The sequence below is a fragment of the Neoarius graeffei genome, chromosome 16 (genome assembly GCF_027579695.1).
Source record: "Neoarius graeffei isolate fNeoGra1 chromosome 16, fNeoGra1.pri, whole genome shotgun sequence".
NCBI classification, from domain to species: Eukaryota; Metazoa; Chordata; class Actinopteri; order Siluriformes; family Ariidae; genus Neoarius; species Neoarius graeffei.
In genome coordinates, this window is record NC_083584.1 from 12,128,084 (window position 1) to 12,149,990 (window position 21,907).

Consider the following 21,907-nt stretch of genomic DNA (forward strand, 5'->3'; position numbering starts at 1 on the left):
TGGGAAAAATTGTGATCTCAAAGCGTGGCTTTCTTTCACTGTGGCATGGGTGTTGGTTTGAGCCAGATGGACTGGTTTGAGTATTTCAGAACCTGCTGATCTCCTGGGGTTTTCACACACACAGTCTCCAAACACAGAATGGTGCAGAAAACAAAAAACATCAAGTGAGTCGGCAACAGTTCTGTGGGTGGAAAAAACAAACGCCTTGTTGATAAGAGAGCTCAGAGGAAAATGGCCAGATTGGGTCGAGCTTTTTTCCAGGAAGGATACAGTAACTCATATAATCATTCTTTACAACCGTGATGAGCCAAAAAGCATCTCAGCATGCAAAAGCAGAAAGAAAAACACATTGGGTTCCACTCCTGCGAAGAACAGGAATCTTAGGATCAAGAACAAGTTCCTATTAAAGTGGCCAATGAGTGTAAAGTTGATGAAGAGTGTATTGGAAGCTTAACTGTTGCCCTGTTCCTTGACATATGGAAAATGATTTTTTTCTCTCTGCCTGTTAGCAGTATAGGCACCTTTGCAGGCTAATCACCGAGGAGATGAACAAGCAGCTTTAATGGTTCAGTTTTTTCCAAATTTCCGAAGTACTTTCCCCAACATTCCGAGGACATAAATCAGGCTTTAGACAATGAATTTTGGAACATGATGTGCGCTAATTCAGCTGCTTAACCTATTATGATTATATAATCATTTAGCTAAAATGATTAAATAATTAGCAAGACTTCCGGACTGGACATCACCTCATTCCTAATCGCGTTTCCTCCGCGACAGGAAATGAATACACAGGCGTTGATTTAATCTTATTTGGAATATGAAATGAAACATTAGCCATGAATACCCATAAACCCACAATTCACTCTTCCCAAAGCTCCTAATGTTCTCCAGATTTTTCCACATTGTGAAAGCGGAATATCACATGCTGAACCCCTAGTCTGGAATCTTTAAAGTGTCAGGAGTGGAGGAAGGTCTGACAGGCAGGTTTTTTATTTAAAAAATATGCTGACAGGATTAATGTGGAACAAGGAAACCTTAATGCATGAGAACGACACTTTTAACAGGATCTGGCTTCTGAAGAACAGACTCAAGTGCAGGAATGCTGAGAACATAAACTCCACGGTCTATTATGTGCTTGAGATTTTATGAGAAGAAGCTTCATGATGCATGGTCAGTTCATATTCCTCCAAATCATCACAAAGAGTTCTGCAAACACATTTGTTAAACGTTCTAACATACACACACATCTCTGATGAGTATACAACATATCAATACAAATCTAAATATTTATCATTTGTTTTATTTATATCTTTATTTGGATGAATATCTACAAAGAGATCGCCAAAGAGCTCTTTCTGAGCATTGGGCCAAACGTGGAACGCTGTTTTTCAAGGTTGATTTAGTGTTCGATGTAGGTTAGAGACTCCATATTTGTGCTATTTAATAAACGTTTCTTGTTTTTGCGCCATTTTGCAATCACACAGAACATCCATTTTTGTTGCACCTGTCAGAATTTTGCATCAACCAGGAACACGACGACAAAAACAACAAAACTCAGTCCAACTGTTCCAGCCAACTGGCCAAGTTCAAACACACCGGGTGCCAAAAATCTTATTCTTTGTTAATGTTCATGGTTATTTTTGTGAAGCTCTTGTGGCTCCTTTCACTTGGTGAAAGTCTGGGAATCCTAAATCATATGAGCAGTCACGGCCATGTGTCGCATTATTAAAAATTTTAAAATACAATTTAACCTTCAGCTGAAGTAAAATCTAGTGAAATGTCAGTGACATACTTGGCAGGATGGAATTTTATATCCCAAATGCTATAATTGTGAAATGCCACAATTCATTAAAGCCAAACAAAACTCAAAAAATAAGCTTCTTTATACTGACAGATAATATCCATACAAGACGTGTTTGATTATACATTTGTTCATATTTGTAACTGTATATGATGATGCCCTTTATTGTCACTAGCCACATGTACCAGCGAAATTAGCCGTCAACCTGTCCGTACATATACAACATACAATTGACATAGGGTAGACAGGACAGGAAGACAGGGATAAAGATAAAAAGGAAACACAACATGAGGAGAGATAAGGAAAAAAAAGAACACCCCCCACTATGCTCCTGTCAGGAGTACAGTGTGGGAACATTTAAAAAACCTTTGCACATAAGCACACAACAACACAAGTACACTTTAAAAACGGGACTTGAGGGGGGGAATCAGGGGTAAAGGGTAAGGGGGGGACGGGAGGAGGTAATCCGGAGCAAGCAAGCAGCCGTCCGCTCCTGCAGCCATGAAGGCGCTGGTCACGCACCCGCTTGTCACACTGGGGGTAAAAATGGCAACCGCGGAGAATTAGAGAAGGAATGCGAGGGCGAGAGTGTCTCCCTGCAGTGACCTTCAGGGGGAAATGTTGCTTCAGCAACGGCCTGAACCAAGGCCGGTGCTGTCTCAGGGCGCCGAATGTCGATAAGATATGAATTGTTTGGTCTTTCCAGACGCAGTCTTTGCACATCCACACCGCTCGTCCATATCTGTCCATTCCGTCCATTCTATTCAAATTGATCTCCGAAAAAAAACAAATCTGTATGCTGTATACAGATTGTTTTTCTTTTAAAATAAAATTCCCTTGGGCGCTGACATCTTACTCTCTCCGAGGTTCAAATATCACACTCTGAGTAGAAATTATGCAAGAGAATCCGTCATTGTGACGTCACTTAGACACCACATGACTTACCAAGGCTGAGATCTAGTGGATACATCACTTCTAAATTGTTGTGAACAACCCTGAAGATGCTGAGTGTCAAGTGTTTGGATGTAAAAATAAGACTGAATGTCACAAAGGGAAATCTTTTTTTTTTTGCCATCCCCAGTCCTATAAAGGATATTACTTTGAAGGAGCGAGCAGCAAAATGGCTGCATTTCATCGCTTCTAGTATCGCTGGGCTCATATTCTGTTTCAAACATATAAGGTTGAATCGTTTTTTGTTCAGGCACATTTCTCATGTTTGCACAGCAAAACTACAAAAAAAATTACAGGAAACGTCTGAGTCAATGGCTCTGTGTTAAGCCCGGCGCACATGGGTGACTTCTCGTCGCAAGCGTATTGTGATTTTTGGATGCAAGTTTCCCCTCTCGGGTAGCTGCGTGTGCACGTTATCTGTGACCAGTGGGCAATCTGGGGAGGGGGATGCAAGTCACGTGACTACTTCGTGGGCAGGGATTGGCTTAGCCTTTGGAGGTGATCGTTTCGTTATTGCAAAGATATGCACACGCAGCGATATCTCTGCAACAAGTCAGCGACTGGCGATTTTTTGTCACAGAATATTAAGCATGTTTTGATCGCAAGCAACAAAAAATCAGCGTCGCAAACATCCAGACATGAAGCAATTTTTCGCTTGCGTCAAAAACTTGCACGACCAAGCGACGGAAAATCACCCGTGTACGCCAGGCTTTAGTGAGGCAAACAGTGTGCCAACAACGTCTCAAGCGGATATCCAATTTCAGTGCAAATGGCCATGCCTAGGAAAGCATATTTTTAGCAATATTGCAACTTTTAAAATGGATAAGCCTCACTCACAACCCGCCGTAAGTGTTTTGGACATGCATGGGTCGCAGGGTTTGGTAGTTCGCAGCCATGCCGCAGGATTGCGGTGAACCTGGGGGAAAGTTTGGGGGAGGAGTCCGGGCAAAGTACTTGTCAAGTACAGGTTGTACACCTGACTTCCTCGAGGCGTGGGAAGAATTGCACTGTTAGCCCTTGGAAAGTGTATATCTGATGCACATGATGAGTGCGTGTTCAGTGAGTGTGGAGTGTGTGAGACTTGCATTTTACCAGTTTCCTGTGCTACGAGTTCGGGCCGCACTTGTGAAGCGTGTGTGACGCATGTGATTAGCACGTTACAATCACTCATAACTTGCGTGTGACGCAAGCCAGGAGTGGGTATAAAACCAGCGTGTCTGCCGCATTCTGCATCTGTCTTTCGACTGAACATTGGATATTTTGTGGGAAAAATTAAAAAATGTTCAGTTTAAAGTTTAGAAAATGGGACCCAAGAAGAAGCGAGCAAAAGTGAAGTAACCCAGCCTGAAACAGCAGAGCGGGAGGAGGAGGAAAAATTTGATGAGGATGGTAGCAGCACCGGCGAGCCCTGCATGGACAGAGAGAAGTTTGCCTTCAAGCCGGCAGAAGGCACAGCAGCCCGCCAGAGGGATTTTCACAGGTAAATACACATGCTTTAAACATTCATTTCAGCATCTATATGCTAATGTACAGTAATTAATATTATATATACTGATTTTCATGTATATTTCAGCTAACGACGCCCAGAAGTGAGGACATTGCAATCCCATCATCGCTGTCAGGCCATTGTGCCATGCTCAGTGCTAAGGACAAGGACATCCCGACACCCCGTCCCACCACTCAGCAGGAGCAGGACAGCAGCTCGGAGTCAAAGTGTGTTTCAGTGCTCAAACTGTTGGGCTATTTAGTTGGGATTTTTTACAATGTAATAAAATGCATTATTCCCTTATATTCATGTTTTATTATTTGACGTTTGCATGGTAAATTAACATACATACTCAAATAAAAACAGCAAATGAGGTGGTCTTCTTCCTTTCTACAATGCTACACGCTACATGATCGGTTCCTTGGTTCCTCCCCAATATATACACCCAGAGTCTTGCCCCTTGTGTCACGTGCAGGTCGCATGCGCTGCATGCACACCACACATAGGGGTAGAAAGTGAGATGTACTTCTGTCTTGTGGGCTGCACAAATAGCAAGTGTGAGTACTTGTGTAGTACTTCTGAGGCACGTCACTCATACAACGACCGTGCGTCACTCATGCGTCTTACTGTCATCACAAAAAGCCCCTACTAGCCGCGCTGCTGACTGGGTTCAGGCGTACAAAAGGAATATGGGACCCGTATGTAGCGTATGCGTTCTTGATTTGTCGCAAGACCCGTAGAATTTGCATGTGCAGGACCAAAAGTCTCCACGGGCAGTCTGCGACCTTCTACGGCGCTGAACACACGCAAGTGTCGCGCAAGTCTCAAGCACGGTTTTGCCAAATTTTTTACCGTAGACCACCCGTAGCAGCACGTACGGCAGGTTGTGAGTGAGGCTATAAATTGTTGTTATAAAGTTTTATTTTTAATTAAAATGTGTAAAGGCCACATCAAGACACTTGTAATCAGGAAACTGAGTTTATTTTTTGGGTTTTGTTTGACTTTAAGGGTCACAGGACTTGTTGCATTAAATTCCATTCAATTAATCACCAGATGTTTCACCATAATCACCATAAGCTGTAGGACACCTTCTTATAAAACCTACCCCCCCCCCCCCCCCCCCCCCCCCCCCCCCCGTGTGTGTGTGTGTGTGCGTATAAATGAGTGGGCACAGGGAAAACATTTACTGAATTATTTAGTTTATTATTTGCTCGTTCTTTTGTGTGAATGTTTGCTCATTTAATTAAAAAAACATGCTTGGAATAAAAAAAGTCATTGTCCAAAAATGTAAAATAGTTTCAATTATTAATTTCCACATTATATATGTAATGTTTAACAACAATACAATATATTAACATATTTTAACACTTTGTATTTCACTGGTTTTTGGTTAAGGCCCCGTCACACTTATTTGGGATTAGCAGGAATCAAGCAGAACCAGCCAGAATTAAAAATTTTTCAAAATTCGTGCCACATTCAGGCGGGAATTTCAAACTGACCAACATTCTTACAGCTTTGTAAGAATGCCATTCGAATACTTAGAATGCGCTTTGAACCCGCCTCGAATGATTCTTGCACATTCCGGGTGTATAAGGCAATCGGAAGTTGTGATAGTGTCGTTGCATGGATGCGTTCATATTTAACTGGTCGAGAACAAAGAGTGTCTGTAAATGGTGTTTTGTCGGAAACGGCAGCTATAACCTGTGGTGTACCTCAGGGTAGTATTCTTGGTCCATTGTTGTTTTTACTTTATGTCAATGACATGAAATCAGCTGTCAACTGTGAGTTACTTTTATACGCAGATGATTCTGCTCTTTTGGTGTCAGACAAAGATGTACAGGTCATCGAACAATCTCTGAGTACCAAGCTATCCAATGTGTACGAGTGGTTAGTCGATAACAAATTGTCTCTCCATCTAGGTAAAACGGAATCAATCCTTTTTGGCTCAAAACCAAAAATCAATAAAATTCAAAATTTAAATATACAATGTAATAGTAAACAAATTATTCCAAAACTCAAAATAAAATATCTTGGTACAATCATTGATAATTACGTTTCTGGCGAAGATATGGCCCAATCAGTTATTCAAAAGGTCAGCTCCAGGACCAAATATCTGGCTCGTAAATCAAAATACCTGGATGGCGAGACGATGAAGTTATTGGCTACCGCTCTGGCTCAGTGTCACTTCAACTATTCGTGTTCTTCTTGGTACAGTGGTCTTACTAAAAAAACTAAGCACAAACTTCAAACATGTCAAAATAAGTTAATTCGTGTTGTATTAAAACTCCATCCTCGTACCCACATTACTCCTGCCCACTTTATTCAACTTAATTGGTTACCAATAGAAAAACGTGTTGTCCAACTAAAGCTAAATCATGTTCATCAAATTGTAAATAATACCTTCCCTTCTTATCTCTCTTCGTTTTGTACCAATGTCAGCCAAGTCCATAACATCCGAACTCGAGCAAGTGTCGGGTCACTGGCCTTACCCAGATTTAAGACCACACTGGGTAAGAGTACATTCAGGTACACGGGAGCTGCAGACTGGAATAGCCTACCCACAAGTGTTCAAACGCTCACCAATAAACAAACGTTTAAGAAACAAGTCAAAAGGTTTTTATTAGAATCATTAAAAATGGACTCTCTCATGTACTTTTAATGTTTGTAAATTGTTATTCAATTTCTGTGATAACAATTGTGATATTTTGTGATATATAAAATGTGATAGTTATATTTCTTAAATTTATTTATTAATAATATTATTAATGTTATTTTTATACACTTTATTTACTGATACATTTTTGTAATTTTTGTCCTCTATCATATTGTCACCATTTTGTAATTTTTTATGAGGACCACAATGGAAATAAGTCATTTTATTAGACTTTTTTGTGTCATCCTCGGTTTTTTTACGTCTTTACAATAATTAAATGTGTACTTTATTGTAAATGTACATGTGGAAAACCTAAATAAAATCAAATCAAATCAATGCAGTTCAAATGTAGTTGGAACACAGTAGGAATACCTAGAATGCTGTAAGAATATTAAGAATGCACTTCGAATGCCGTACGAGTGCTGTTCGATTGCTGCCTGAATTCCACCCGAAGTCTGGTCGGAAGGTGCCTCGAATGCTGTACGAACTCACCTCAAATGCAGTCAGAACGCTCCCGGAATAGCCGCCGAATATGTTTCGAACGTCTAAGAATTCAAAGAGAATTCAGCTCGAATACTTAGAATGTATTTCGAATATCCCGGAATATATGAAGAATTTTTATTCCGACGGCATTCCAGCTCATTCGAGGCACATTCGGGACATTCTGGCAGGATTTGAAGTGGCTTGCTATTTCGATTTTTCCCTCGAACGTGATCAGAATGTTTCGAATGCTCTTGGAATGCCATAAGAATATTTCGAATGCAGTCAGAATGCAGTTAGAATACACTTTGAATGTCGTTCGATATTTCTCCTCTTCGAATGCACCTCGAATGTTTTGAGCATGAACAATACATTCGGGCCGGCCAAAAGAATGGGCCTGAATGTTTGGAATGCACTCAGAATGCAGTCAGAATTTTTAGAATGCACTTCGAATATCTCGGAATATACGAAGAATATTCATTCTGATGGCATTCCGGCTCATTCTGCCTCGAGTGTGACTATAACCTTAAAAATGAATACCATGTGACCTCATCGACTGGATTTAGCAACTACTAATGCCTTCAGCAACTACAGTACGAATGCCTTTCGCAACTACTAATGCCTATATCGAGGACACATTGCAAAGACGCTCTTAGCAAAGTTGCCCTTAAGACTCCTTCTTATGAGTGAGTTCAGGAAAACCACGTACAGAGACAACGCTTGTTGCTTAAGCGCATCTTTAAACTTGCTTTTTAGCCCTAAAGTGTAATATTACCAGGAAACCTTCCCCTGATTGGTCTCATCTCTATAGCAACTTACAAAATACAGTATAACAAACAAATGATAGATAGATAGATAGATAGATAGATAGATAGATAGATAGATAGATAGATAGATAGATAGATAGATAGTGTGTAATGATCAGACAATTTGGATTGATGAATCAATTAAAAAGGCAATCTGTGGTTGGTTGAAGAGAGCAACTGGACTTGCTTGAAGATTCTTGAAAACGTTTCGCCTCTCATCCTAAAGGCATCCTCAGTTCTATCTGACTAATAGGGAGTATCCAGTATTTATCCTCTCATGGATCATCATAGAATCCGAATCAGAATGCTGATGGCTGCATTGTAGGTGGCTGATAAAAGATGCCATAGACACCCACATCTGTTCAGTGATGGTCGTTCCAGGTTGACAAAAATGAACGATCCTCTCTGGCTAAGATGTCTCTTCTACCAACCACAGATTACTATGTACCTGGATGACTGAGATTCGTCACAGATATGTTTCTATGCACTTTGGGATGAGATCCCTTCGACTGGTGCGGGAGTATGAGAGGACTTCCAGAAAACTGGCAGACATCTTAGCCAGAGAGGATCGTTCATTTTTGTCAACCTGGAACGACCATCATTGAACAGAGGTGGGTGTCTAAGACATCTTTTATCAGCCACCTACAATGCAGCCATCAGCATTCTGATTCGGATTCTATGATGATCCATGAGAGGATAAATACTGGATACTCCCTATTAGACAGACAGAACTGAGGAAGCCTTTAGGATGAGAGGCGAAACGTCTTCAAGAATCTTCAAGCAAGTCCAGTTGCTCTCTTCTACCAACCACAGATTACTATGTACCTGGATGACTGAGATTCTTCACAGATATAAATTAAAAAGGCAATGATTGAAATGAATCAAGGCAACAACCATAAATTGATTATCAACGATAATAGACTATAACTTTATTTTCTACACACCTGAAATGACAAAGTTATAGTCTATTATCGTTGATAATCAATTTATGGTTGTTGCCTTGATTCATTTCAATCATTGCCTTTTTAATTTATATCTGTGAAGAATCTCAGTCATCCAGGTACATAGTAATCTGTGGTTGGTAGAAGAGAGCAACTGGACTTGCTTGAAGATTCTTGAAGACGTTTCGCCTCTCATCCTAAAGGCTTCCTCAGTTCTGTCTGTCTAATAGGGAGTATCCAGTATTTATCCTCTCATGGATCATCATAGAATCCGAATCAGAATGCTGATGGCTGCATTGTAGGTGGCTGATAAAAGATGCCATAGACACCCACATCTGTTCAGTGATGGTCGTTCCAGGTTGACAAAAATGAACGATCCTCTCTGGCTAAGATGTCTCTTCTACCAACCACAGATTACTATGTACCTGGATGACTGAGATTCGTCACAGATATGTTTCTATGCACTTTGGGATGAGATCCCTTCGACTGGTGCGGGAGTATGAGAGGACTTCCAGAAAACTGGCAGACATCTTAGCCAGAGAGGATCGTTCATTTTTGTCAACCTGGAACGACCATCATTGAACAGAGGTGGGTGTCTAAGACATCTTTTATCAGCCACCTACAATGCAGCCATCAGCATTCTGATTCGGATTCTATGATGATCCATGAGAGGATAAATACTGGATACTCCCTATTAGACAGACAGAACTGAGGAAGCCTTTAGGATGAGAGGCGAAACGTCTTCAAGAATCTTCAAGCAAGTCCAGTTGCTCTCTTCTACCAACCACAGATTACTATGTACCTGGATGACTGAGATTCTTCACAGATATAAATTAAAAAGGCAATGATTGAAATGAATCAAGGCAACAACCATAAATTGATTATCAACGATAATAGACTATAACTTTGTCATTTCAGGTGTGTAGAAAATAATCAATATTTTTAAACTGATGTGTAAATGATTTAATAGGCTATGCCATCATTCGCAAATCAGTGGCAGACTACACAGATTCTGAGTAAAGGTGGTCTGAATAAATCAAAGATCTCATCTCATTATCTCTAGCCGCTTTATCCTGTTCTACAGGGTCACAGGCAAGCTGGAGCCTATCCCAGCTGACTACGGGCGAAAGGCGGGGTACACCCTGGACAAGTCGCCAGGTCATCACAGGGCTGACACATAGACACAGACAACCATTCACACTCACATTCACACCTACGGTCAATTTAGAGTCACCAGTTAACCTAACCTGCATGTCTTTGGACTGTGGGGGAAACCGGAGCACCCGGAGGAAACCCACGCGGACACGGGGAGAACATGCAAACTCCACACAGAAAGGCCCTCGCTGGTCACGGGGCTCGAACCCGGACCTTCTTGCTGTGAGGCGACAGCGCTAACCACTACACCACCGTGCTGCCCTCAATCAAAGATATTAAATTAAATTGTATCATCATAGTATCATCAAATATTGAATCATTTCCTTCTGAATCAAATCATATTTTCATAACTGATTCAGTTGAACTGTCAAATATCATGTGGACATGTGAGGTTTACATACCTGATAGATAGATAGATAGATAGATAGATAGATAGATAGATAGATAGATAGATAGATAGATAGACAGATAGATAGATAGATAGATAGATAGATAGATAGATAGATAGATAGATAGATAGATAGTGTTTAGACTGATGGCACTAAGTCGCTCTGGATAATGGCATTTACTAAATGTTGTTAATGTTAATGCAGATAATCAATGATTCGTTCCTAATGTTTACTTTTCAAATACTGTGTTCACATTATCAGACTAAAGTGACTCAATTCTGATTTTTTTGCCTTAGCGTGACACAAATCTGATGTTTTCAGGGCTGCATGGACATAGGAATCCAATCTTTTCAAATCAGATTTGAGTTACTTTGGCTATGTTCAGATCGTCAGTCCAAATCTTTTTTTTTTTTGGATATCCGATCTGAATCCGATGTTCCTGCTCGACACATGCATGTTTTCCAAACATGACCAAAGCAAATTCATGCCTCCAGTTTTGTGCAAGAGCCAAGCAAATACAGTGTCTTGCAAAAGTATTCATCCCCCTTGGTGTTTGTCCTGATTTGTCACATTACAAGCTGGAATTAAAATGGATTTTTGGAGGGTTAGCACCATTTGATTTACACAACATGCCTATAACGTTAAAGGTGCAAATTATTGTTTTATTGTGACACAAACAATTATTAAGATGAAAAAACAGAAATCTGGAGCATGCATAAGTATTCACCCCCTTTTGTATGAAACCCCTAAATAAGAGCTTGTCCAACCAATTCACTTCATAAGTCACATAATTAGTTGATTAAGATCCACCTGTGTGCAATCAAAGTGTCACATGATCTGTCACATGATGTCTGTATAAATCAACCTGTTCTGGAAGGACCCTGACTCTGCAACACTACTAAGCAAGCAACATGAAAACCAAGGAGCCTCCAAACAGGTCAGAGACAAAGTTGTGGAGAAGTATAGATCAGGGTTGGGTTATAAAAAATATCCCAAACTTTGAATATCCCAGGGAGCTCCATTAAATCCATTATAACAAAATGGAAAGATATGGCACCACTACAAACCTGACAAGAGAAGGCCGCCCACCAAAACTCACAGACCGGGCAAGGAGGGCATTAATCAGAGATGCAACAAAGACACCAAAGATAACACTGAAGGAGCTGCAAAGATCCACAGCGGAGATTGGAGTATCTGTCCATAGGACCACTTTAAGCCGTACACTCCACAGAGTGGGGCTTTATGGAAGAATGGCCAGAAAAAAGTCATTGCTTAAGAAAACACATTTGGAGTTTGCCCAACAGCATGTGGCAAACACATGGAAGAAGATTTTCTGGTCAAATGAGACTAAACTTGAACTTTTTGGCCATCACGGGAAATGCCATGTGTGGTGCAAACCCAACACCCTGAGAACACCATTCCTACAGTGAAGCATGCTGGTGGCAGCATCATGCTGTGGGGATGTTTTTCATCTGCAGGGACAGGAAAGCTGGTCAGGACTGAAGGAAAGATGGATGGCACTAAATACAGGGCAATTCTGGAGGAAAACCTGTTTGAGTCAGCCAGAGGTTTGAGACTGGAACCAAGGGCAATTACCCTAAACATACTGCTAAAGCTACACTGGAGTGGTTTAAAGGGAAACATTTAAATGTCTTGGAATGGCCTAATCAAAGCCCAGACCTCAATCCAATTGAGAATCTGTGGCATAACTTGAAGATTGCTGTACACCAACACAAACCATCTAACTTGAAGGAGTTGGAGGAGTTTTACCTCGAGGAATGGGAAAAATCCCAGTGTCTAGATGTGCTAAGCTAATAGAGACATATCACAAGAGACTTGTAGCTGTAATTGCAGCAAAAGGTGGCTTGACAAAGTATTGACTTTGGGGGTGAATACCTATGCACACTCCAGATTTCAGTTTTTTATCTTAATTATTGTTTGTGTCACAATAAAACAACAATTTGCTTCTTTAAAGTGGTAGGCATGTTGTGTAAATCAAATGGTGCTAACCCTTCAAAAATCCATTTAAATTCCAGATTGTAATGCGACAAAACAGGACAAACACCAAGAGGGATGAATACTTTTGCAAGACACTGTATGTGTGGTTTTGTCTGAGAGCAAAAGAAATCTGTGGAAGAATCATGACCATGCATTAAAGCAGGACTTTTTTGAGATTTAGGCAGTATAAGTAATCACCTATGGCTAATTGGGAACCTGTACTAATGCAAGATGGTTAAAAAAAAAAAAAAAAAAAAAAAAAAAAAAATATATATATATATATATATATATATATATATATATATATATATATATATATATATATATATATATATAAATTTTAAAAGGTTAGTGAAAAATAGGATGATATTTATGTCAAAACCACCAGCACTGCATTAAAGAGTTGAGCGCTTAACTTTTGGCATCGATATTACACCGGAATAGTGTCATGTTCCTATGAAAATTTGTAAAAATCCATGACAAACTGTGGATTTTGTGCACCACTTTGTTGTGGTGTTTATTCTGTGCTCTGAATAATTGCTTCTAATCTTCCAACAATGAGATACAGGAGGTTATAATGCCGTCAAACCTTCTGGCGTCTTAGCAGCACTGAGTAATCTCAAATACTTAGGTGTCCTGAATATTAATTATAACTCTATGGGTGCTTTATACAATCTAATGACATCCTCTTCCCCTAACGCCTTTGCCATGGGCAGCCCGAGCATCTGTGGAATCTCAAATATTAATGTAGGTGTCCCAGGAATTTCGCAATCAGCTGTGGGATTAATTCCTGCAAAACAGTATATTGCTTCAGTAAAGATTACCATATGCAGTGTATTGTATGCATTAATGCAAAAGTAAACCTGCCGACAGCCCACACTTATGGACAGTCAATTTAACGCAGGAAAATATACAATGTCAATCACCTTCAAATGACGTGAAACCATTACTGCAATTTAAAGTAAATTATTATCCTAATTGTATTTTACTTTCTAGACTATCTGCCATTCACAATGCAGGAATTTCTTAACCAACTTTCTATACAAAATGTAATTAAAATTTAAAGTGAAACAGGTCGATGTGCTGGTTGAGGAATCATTTAATCCACCCCCCTTTCTGAATTTTTTGAGCCGATACCCATTCACATAGCTGGTATGCATCATATTGTTTCAGTACATTTTATTTCCTAATGCAGGGCGTCCTAACCATGTGTTAGTCTGTTTACAAACTGATCACTCGGCAGCCAGTTTGGAAAAGTCACATGAGGTCATGCGTGGGTCAGAGGTCATGACCACTGAGCCACAGCAAACATGGTGGATCGCCCAGATCGAACGAAGACTCCTAAACTGAGGCAAAATGAAATATTTGGAAAATCATGAATTGAAATATTCCAAATCTGAACGCACCTGTGAGTTTGATGGCTCTCAAACACTCGCTTCTGTGTCGAAGGCCACCTCTTCCACCATGTTTGTTGCGAGCTCGCTCATTATAATATTTTAACCTCCTAGGGCTTAGCGGTCACATGCGTGGACAGCACTTTATGGAAATTCGGAACAAGAATCCACATATGTGGACATACTTTTACTCTAAAAGTACATCTTATCAAAAGATGATGCTTAGTTTTTATTCTAATCAGGTTCTAATAAGCCCAAATAGCAAAGAGAAATAAAAAATGCATGTAAAAAAAACAGCTTGGGCCTTAGGAGGATAATGAGGATAAACTTTGGCTGTTTCCATACCCAAGTGTAAATGTTTTTCTACCTCATTCTCCTTCACAGGCATGAGGTAGCATATGATTCAAGTACCTAGGGGTTATTCTAGCTCCACAGGGTGCTATTCATCATTTTAATAGTATACATCAATCTGTGTGACTTTAAGTACAATTTTTGTGTCAGACTCCAACAAACTACAACCCCGATTCCAAAAAAGTTGGGACAAAGTACAAATTGTAAATAAAAACAGAATGCAATGATGTGGAAGTTTCAAAATTCCATATTTTATTCAGAATAGAACATAGATGACACATCAAATGTTTAAACTGAGAAAATGTATCATTTAAAGAGAAAAATTAGGTGATTTTAAATTTCATGACAACAACACATCTCAAAAAAGTTGGGACAAGGCCATGTTTACCACTGTGAGACATCCCTTTTTCTCTTTACAACAGTCTGTAAACATCTGGGGACTGAGGAGACAAGTTGCTCAAGTTTAGGGATAGGAATGTTAACCCATTCTTGTCTAATGTAGGATTCTAGTTGCTCAACTGTCTTGGGTCTTTTTTGTCGTATCTTCCGTTTTATGATGCGCCAAATGTTTTCTATGGGTGAAAGATCTGGACTGCAGGCTGGCCAGTTCAGTACCCGGACCCTTCTTCTACGCAGCCATGATGCTGTAATTGATGCAGTATGTGGTTTGGCATTGTCATGTTGGAAAATGCAAGGTCTTCCCTGAAAGGGATGTCGTCTGGATGAGAGCATATGTTGCTCTAGAACCTGGATATACCTTTCAGCATTGATGGTGTCTTTCCAGATGTGTAAGCTGCCCATGCCACACGCACTAATGCAACCCCATACCATCAGAGATGCAGGCTTCTGAACTGAGCGCTGATAACAACTTGGGTCGTCCTTCTCCTCTTTAGTCCGAATGACACGGCGTCCCTGATTTCCATAAAGAACTTCAAATTTTGATTCGTCTGACCACAGAACAGTTTTCCACTTTGCCACAGTCCATTTTAAAGAGCCTTGGCCCAGAGAAGACGTCTGCGCTTCTGGATCATGTTTAGATACGGCTTCTTCTTTGAACTATAGAGTTTTAGCTGGCAACGGCGGATGGCACAGTGAATTGTGTTCACAGATAATGTTCTCTGGAAATATTCCTGAGCCCATTTTGTGATTTCCAATACAGAAGCATGCCTGTATGTGATGCAGTGCCGTCTAAAGGCCCGAAGATCACGGGCACCCAGTATGGTTTTCCGGCCTTGACCCTTACACACAGAGATTCTTCCAGATTCTCTGAATCTTTTGATGATATTATGCACTGTAGATGATGATATGTTCAAACTCTTTGCAATTTTACACTGTCGAACTCCTTTCTGATATTGCTCCACTATTTGTCGGCGCAGAATTAGGGGGATTGGTGATCCTCTTCCCATCTTTACTTCTGAGAGCCGCTGCCACTCCAAGATGCTCTTTTTATACCCAGTCATGTTAATGACCTATTGCCAATTGACCTAATGAGTTGCAATTTGGTCCTCCAGCTGTTCCTTTTTTGTACCTTTAACTTTTCCAGCCTCTTATTGCCCCTGTCCCAACTTTTTTGAGATGTGTTGCTGTCATGAAATTTCAAATGAGCCAATATTTGGCATGAAATTTCAAAATGTCTCACTTTCGACATTTGATATGTTGTCTATGTTCTATTGTGAATACAATATCAGTTTTTGAGATTTGTAAATTATTGCATTCTGTTTTTATTTACAATTTGTACTTTGTCCCAACTTTTTTGGAATCGGGGTTGTACATGCATTTTATTTAGCAGTGTAATGATGCACTCGGATCACAATTTGATGCATTTCATAATACCGGCTTCATGATTCAGTTCAATTCTCAGAATATTTTGAACAAATGAAGAAAAACGGTGACAGAAAATAGTTTTTTAAAATTTCTGAATCATAAATGATACAAAAACAATGTGCATTTTGGTCCATATTAAACAAAATAAATAAAAAACAACTATGAGCAGAGGTTTAAAGCTAAACCGCCTTTCAGATTTTTTAAGTGTAGGTCGTAAAAAGAATTTTCCCCGACACCTAATTATTTTTGTTTAGTGAACCGAAAGCTACTGAATTTAAATCACAGACTTCCAATTTTATTTTATGATTATTATTTTTTAAATAGAACAATTAATGAATTTAAGGCCACGTGGCCCTAAATTCTCCGCTATTTTTTCCTGCTTCACCATGACCCAATTCAAGATACTACATCATGCATCATGTGGTGGGCTTATATATATATATATATATATATATATATATATATATATATATATATATATATATATATATATATATTTTTATTCAGGGTGTGATTTGTCAAAAAACCAGAAGAGGGGATGTTTTTTTTTTAATCATGAAACGTCACAAAATTAAGGTAACAATAGGCTAACAGCTCAATAACATCCGATGATATCAAATGAATAACACTAAATGAAAATGAACACTAAACCAGAGATAGTAAATTCATCTTCCTATCTCTCTGACTAAATACACGAACACTAACACAACAAAGTTCGCATTGCTTGTCGCGTTGTTGTGATGTTTCTCTCCCTCTGGATTAAATGGACAGTGACTCGAAAATCACTAAAATACATGAATACTAAATGAACAGTTTGCTCTGATGGCGCAGTTCACATTGTGCGCAGCTTTCCGATTTAAACTGTTTTTTTCTCATCCTTATACTTCCTGTTTCATGGACTGTAACGAATTTGCTTATTTAGTAATTTTAATACAGAATTTACTTTGAAATTATAATCAGACACTCCAACGTCCCCCCTAAAAAAAAAAAAATCGGCCGTGAAAAAGGCGGCATCTGCCAAAAGGCGTGCTGTTTGCATCCCTGCATAGAACGCAAAGATATTGTTATTATCTACAATGTATCTATTTGCTGGGGATGTTCGTGAACATCAAAGCTGCCACTTCGGGTCATTTTGAAAGTGAGTGCAATGTAGACCATAGAAAACTGTGTCACAACATGCCTGTCATGTCAACTTTTTTTTTGGTTTGTTTGTTTTATTGACGGGGTTGTCCCAGAGGATTTTTTTTCAGCAGAGATAAAAACCAGAGGGGGGGATGATCCCCCCATCCCCCCCAGCAAATTGCACCCAGTATATATTATATAAAATGTATATATGTGTATATATATGCATATGCATAATTGTATATAATATATATGCATAATATGAATAATTATGATATTTTGGGTGTCTGTGTACATATGGATATGTGTATAGTTATAGGTATGTGTATATGCATATATGTATGTACTGTATATATGTTTTGAATGTGTGTATTCATAACATAAGTATCTGTATATATGATTTGATTTGGTCGATATTATACCATGTTGGTATGTTGGTATGTTTTCTTTTGTATATATAGTTTATTATGGCGGAAAGTGACGTTTGATTAGCAGTGGTATAGAGGGTTAGGATTTGATAAGTTATTTACTTCTTCCTAATCCTTTCCGAACATTATTATGTTACTGCCTTGTGGCTACGCTATTCTGTTTGTTTATGACGATGTTTTTATTATTGTATTTTTTATTTTTGTTTTTTTAATATCAAATCAAATCAAGTTTATTTGTATAGCGCTTTTAACAATAAACATTGTCGCAAAGCAGCTTTACAGAATTTGAACGACTTAAAACATGAGCTAATTTTATCCCTAATCTATCCCCAATGAGCAAGCCTGTGGCGACGGTGGCAAGGAAAAACTCCCTCAGACGACATGAGGAAGAAACCTCGAGAGGAACCAGACTCAAAAGGGAACCCATCCTCATTTGGGCAACAACAGACAGCCTGACTATAATATTAACAGTTTTAACAGGTATAACCCTCAACTGTCCTCATGGGGCCGTCCTTCACAGGAGTGGTGTGATAAAACTCCGACCAGACACAGGGCACCAGGATGGATCAAGTAGGTCCGAGGGGCAGAAGAGGCCAGCATCTCAATCCCAGGATCAACATGTAACTCAGAGGGACAGATTGGGGGGGGGGGGGAAGAGAGAGAGAAAGAAAACACAGGTTGTTAGGTATGCCCTAAAAATGACAAGTATTAAATCTGTGTGGTAGGCTCGCAGAGACAAGAGTCTTTACATCAGGCATAACACACAACAATGGCATGTTAATATGGTAAAAAATATCATGACCTTCTCTGGCTGGATGCTTGATTGGGTGATGGGAGCACACTCCTCAGCAATGATGAGATGCAGATGGGACCCTTAGGGCTGGCCAAGACAATTCAGTTACATTTCACCGGGTCTGGGACATGCGACAGAATGTCTGACGGCCGATTCCCTGCAGGCTACGATAGCCAGTCGAGGTCTCCACCCTCTCCACCAAAAGATTTCCTGTTGACTCCATGTAACTCAGAGGGACAGATTTGGGGTGGGGGGGAGGGAAAGAAAACACAGGTTGTTAGGTATGCCCAATGTCACCTGAATAAGTAGGAGCAGTATACATATTGCACCGAGTACAAGCAGGGACTCCGGCAACTAACTATGACAGCATAACTAAAAGGAGAGAGCCAGAAGGTAACACAGGCATGAGGGAGCCCCGGGACATAAAGCAGCAGCCACTACACCATCAACAAACTCGAGTGAGCAAGCGAGTGGGGACTGACAGCATCCATACATCCCAGTTTACCAAAACACTCTATGTCTGAGGACCCTCCAGATCTACTCCTTTACCTCATAAACACCATTAACAAAAGGCTTGACTAAACAGATATGTTTTCAGCCTAGACTTAAATGCTGAGACTGTGTCTGATTCCCGAACATTTATATCTTCTTTACTGTTTGGAATAAAGTAATCAATCAATCCAGCGCTATCCCTTCACAATTCCTGGTAATGGCACAGACTCACCACAAAAGAAAACCATCATGTGACGAGTGTGCGCGCTATAAATTTGAACTCTATCGGGCACGCAGATTGGGACCTCTAGTATTCAAACAGTGCAGTTGCACTACGTGCATAATGAATAGAATGCTGATGTGAATCACGTTTACACAATGCACATCACGATGATGTTACAAACTGATGAAGTCCCAAGATTCCAGATTTGAGAAATCAGTTGCATTGTGGGTTTATGCTGTCTTCACTTTGTAAATGTATGAACTTAGATTTTATGGCATAAACACCCTTAATTGAATATTCCAGTGGGTTTTAAACCTTTATAAGTTGTGGCCAGTTATTGTGGACAATTTATAGCTTGTGTATCTTTCAGCTTAGATCACTGTCCAAACTCAAACTATTTCTCTCCTCACATGACTTTTAAAAATGTTGTTCTTGCTTTTATTTCATCGCTTCTGGATTATTTTAATGCCTTGCATATTAGTAGAGGGGAACCATCAGGGCCTTCTCAGGCTTCAGAGAAGCCCAAACATATCAGCATTTCAAATGTTATATTTAATTTCTTTCATGCGTTCATAATTTCATTATAATTATTCTCTTCTAATTCTAATTTGGCCTCATTTTCTATCAAATTTGCTTCAGAAATGAAAGGGTAACTGTCCTGAAAACATTAAAATTTGAGATTGTTTTGTTTGTTGTCTCTAGGCTGAGAAGAGTTTAGAGCTGCTTACTCATTGGTTAGGACTGGTTGCTGTGATAGAAGGCCATGGCAATGTATGTTTATGTAGGAAGTGACAGATGAATTAACCAATCAGATTTTGATTTATAGTGGGAGGGACCAAAAATGTATCACCCTCAGCCTTCTTGAAGGCCAACGTGAGCTTAACCCTGAGTCAGCGCCATCAGCGCAGCAGTGAAGTCACCTTCCAGCTGGTGTAGCATTCATCAGTAGTGTTAGCGAATGCTAATAAAGCAGTCAAGCCAGTGCTATTGAGAGCAAGTAGCACAGGCTAACAACAGAGAAACTAAGAGTTCTGTTTCCAGACTCTTTTTCCATGCTGCACACTCACCACAGTATATTTCACTCAAACTTAAGTATTCACTTCCCTGTGTAATTTACTGAGTTACTTTTAAAATGAACATCGACAGGTACACACAACGGAGTGACCTGGCAGCCTGCCGCTAATCCCTTACAAAATCCTTTGCCTTGTTGCTTTTTTGGTGTGTCTGGGTAAGTTTTGGCTGAGCTCAAGTCCCAGCTCTAATAGTAATGGTTCACCACTGTATATTAGGCTCAGCCAGTCATCAGTTGCAACTCAAATACTTTCAGGTACAAATAGGGCTGCTGACAGCTTTGGCTGGGCCCGGGACAAAATGCTCTGAATGGCCCCCCCGGGCCAACCCACACACACACCCACCTCTCTTATCCCAGTCTCTACTCACTCCAACCCTTAAATGACAGGTATTCAAAAACCATTCAACCGGTTCACTGAATCTTTCCCCCCTGTACTGTAACGGAATAAGCGGTTACTGTTATTTTGCATCCTTTAACCGAACGCCATTAAATGTATTCCGTTACGCCCCAAGCCTGCATGCGACAGCCCCCGCAATGCCTTCCTAAACTCGTGGATAGTCTACTATAATCACACGATTGGGGTGCTCTTGAAGGAGCAGTGATGGACAGGGGATTTTGGGCAGGGCTGGGGGCGAACATAGTATACTGTGCGTGCATACTGTCCAGTGTGAAAAGCAGAGAAGAACACACCGCTCGAGAAACGGCGGGATATGATTGCGGGCTAATGTGAATATTCTTAGCTTCAATCAGATATATGAAACACAATGTTATTAAGCCGTTGTGGTTATGAAATGATTCAATGCCCTGTGCGTTTGATATGGTGTTCAGTGTGACTTGCTCTCTCCTCGTTTGTAACATGAATTGCGTGCCGCGCGTGCCTTGGTTGGGGTTACTTTACGGGGCTGGAAAAAGTTGGCTGTGTCTTACCTGGCTCAGCTGCCCCACTGCCTTTGCTAGTACCTGCTGCATCATCCGAATCTTTTTTAAAATATTTATGCAGTGAGCCCCTGAGTCTCTTGGTTTCTTCCTCTCTTTTTCTCTTTTCTTTTCTTTTCTTTTCTTTTCTGTGCTCCTGACTTGTGCATGTTGGCAAATGGCACGCACGCTGATTGTCGAAGCGCTATGATCGAACGATGTCGTTTTTTTCCCCTTAATCAAAGAGTCAGACCAAACCATTTTTGCATTAGGGGTGGTAGGGGGTTCTTGACGTCTTTTTCAAAGACAATAAAGGCAAAAGATCTATAAATCATTTATTGAATGCAAATATAGCACATTTCTCCCCCAAATCAACATATTTTGAAATGAAATAAAATAATTTAATCACAACTTCATGAGAGCCCAGTCAGTTCTGGGCCCTCCCCATTCCTGGGCCCGGGACAACATACCCGTTTGTCCCCCCCTGTCGGCGGGCCTGGGTACAAATAAGATTTATCATAATACACCGGCGGGCGGCACGGTGGTGTAGTGGTTAGCACTGTCGCCTCACAGCAAGAAGGTCCTGGGTTCGAGCCCCGGGGCCGGCGAGGGCCTTTCTGTGCGGAGTTTGCA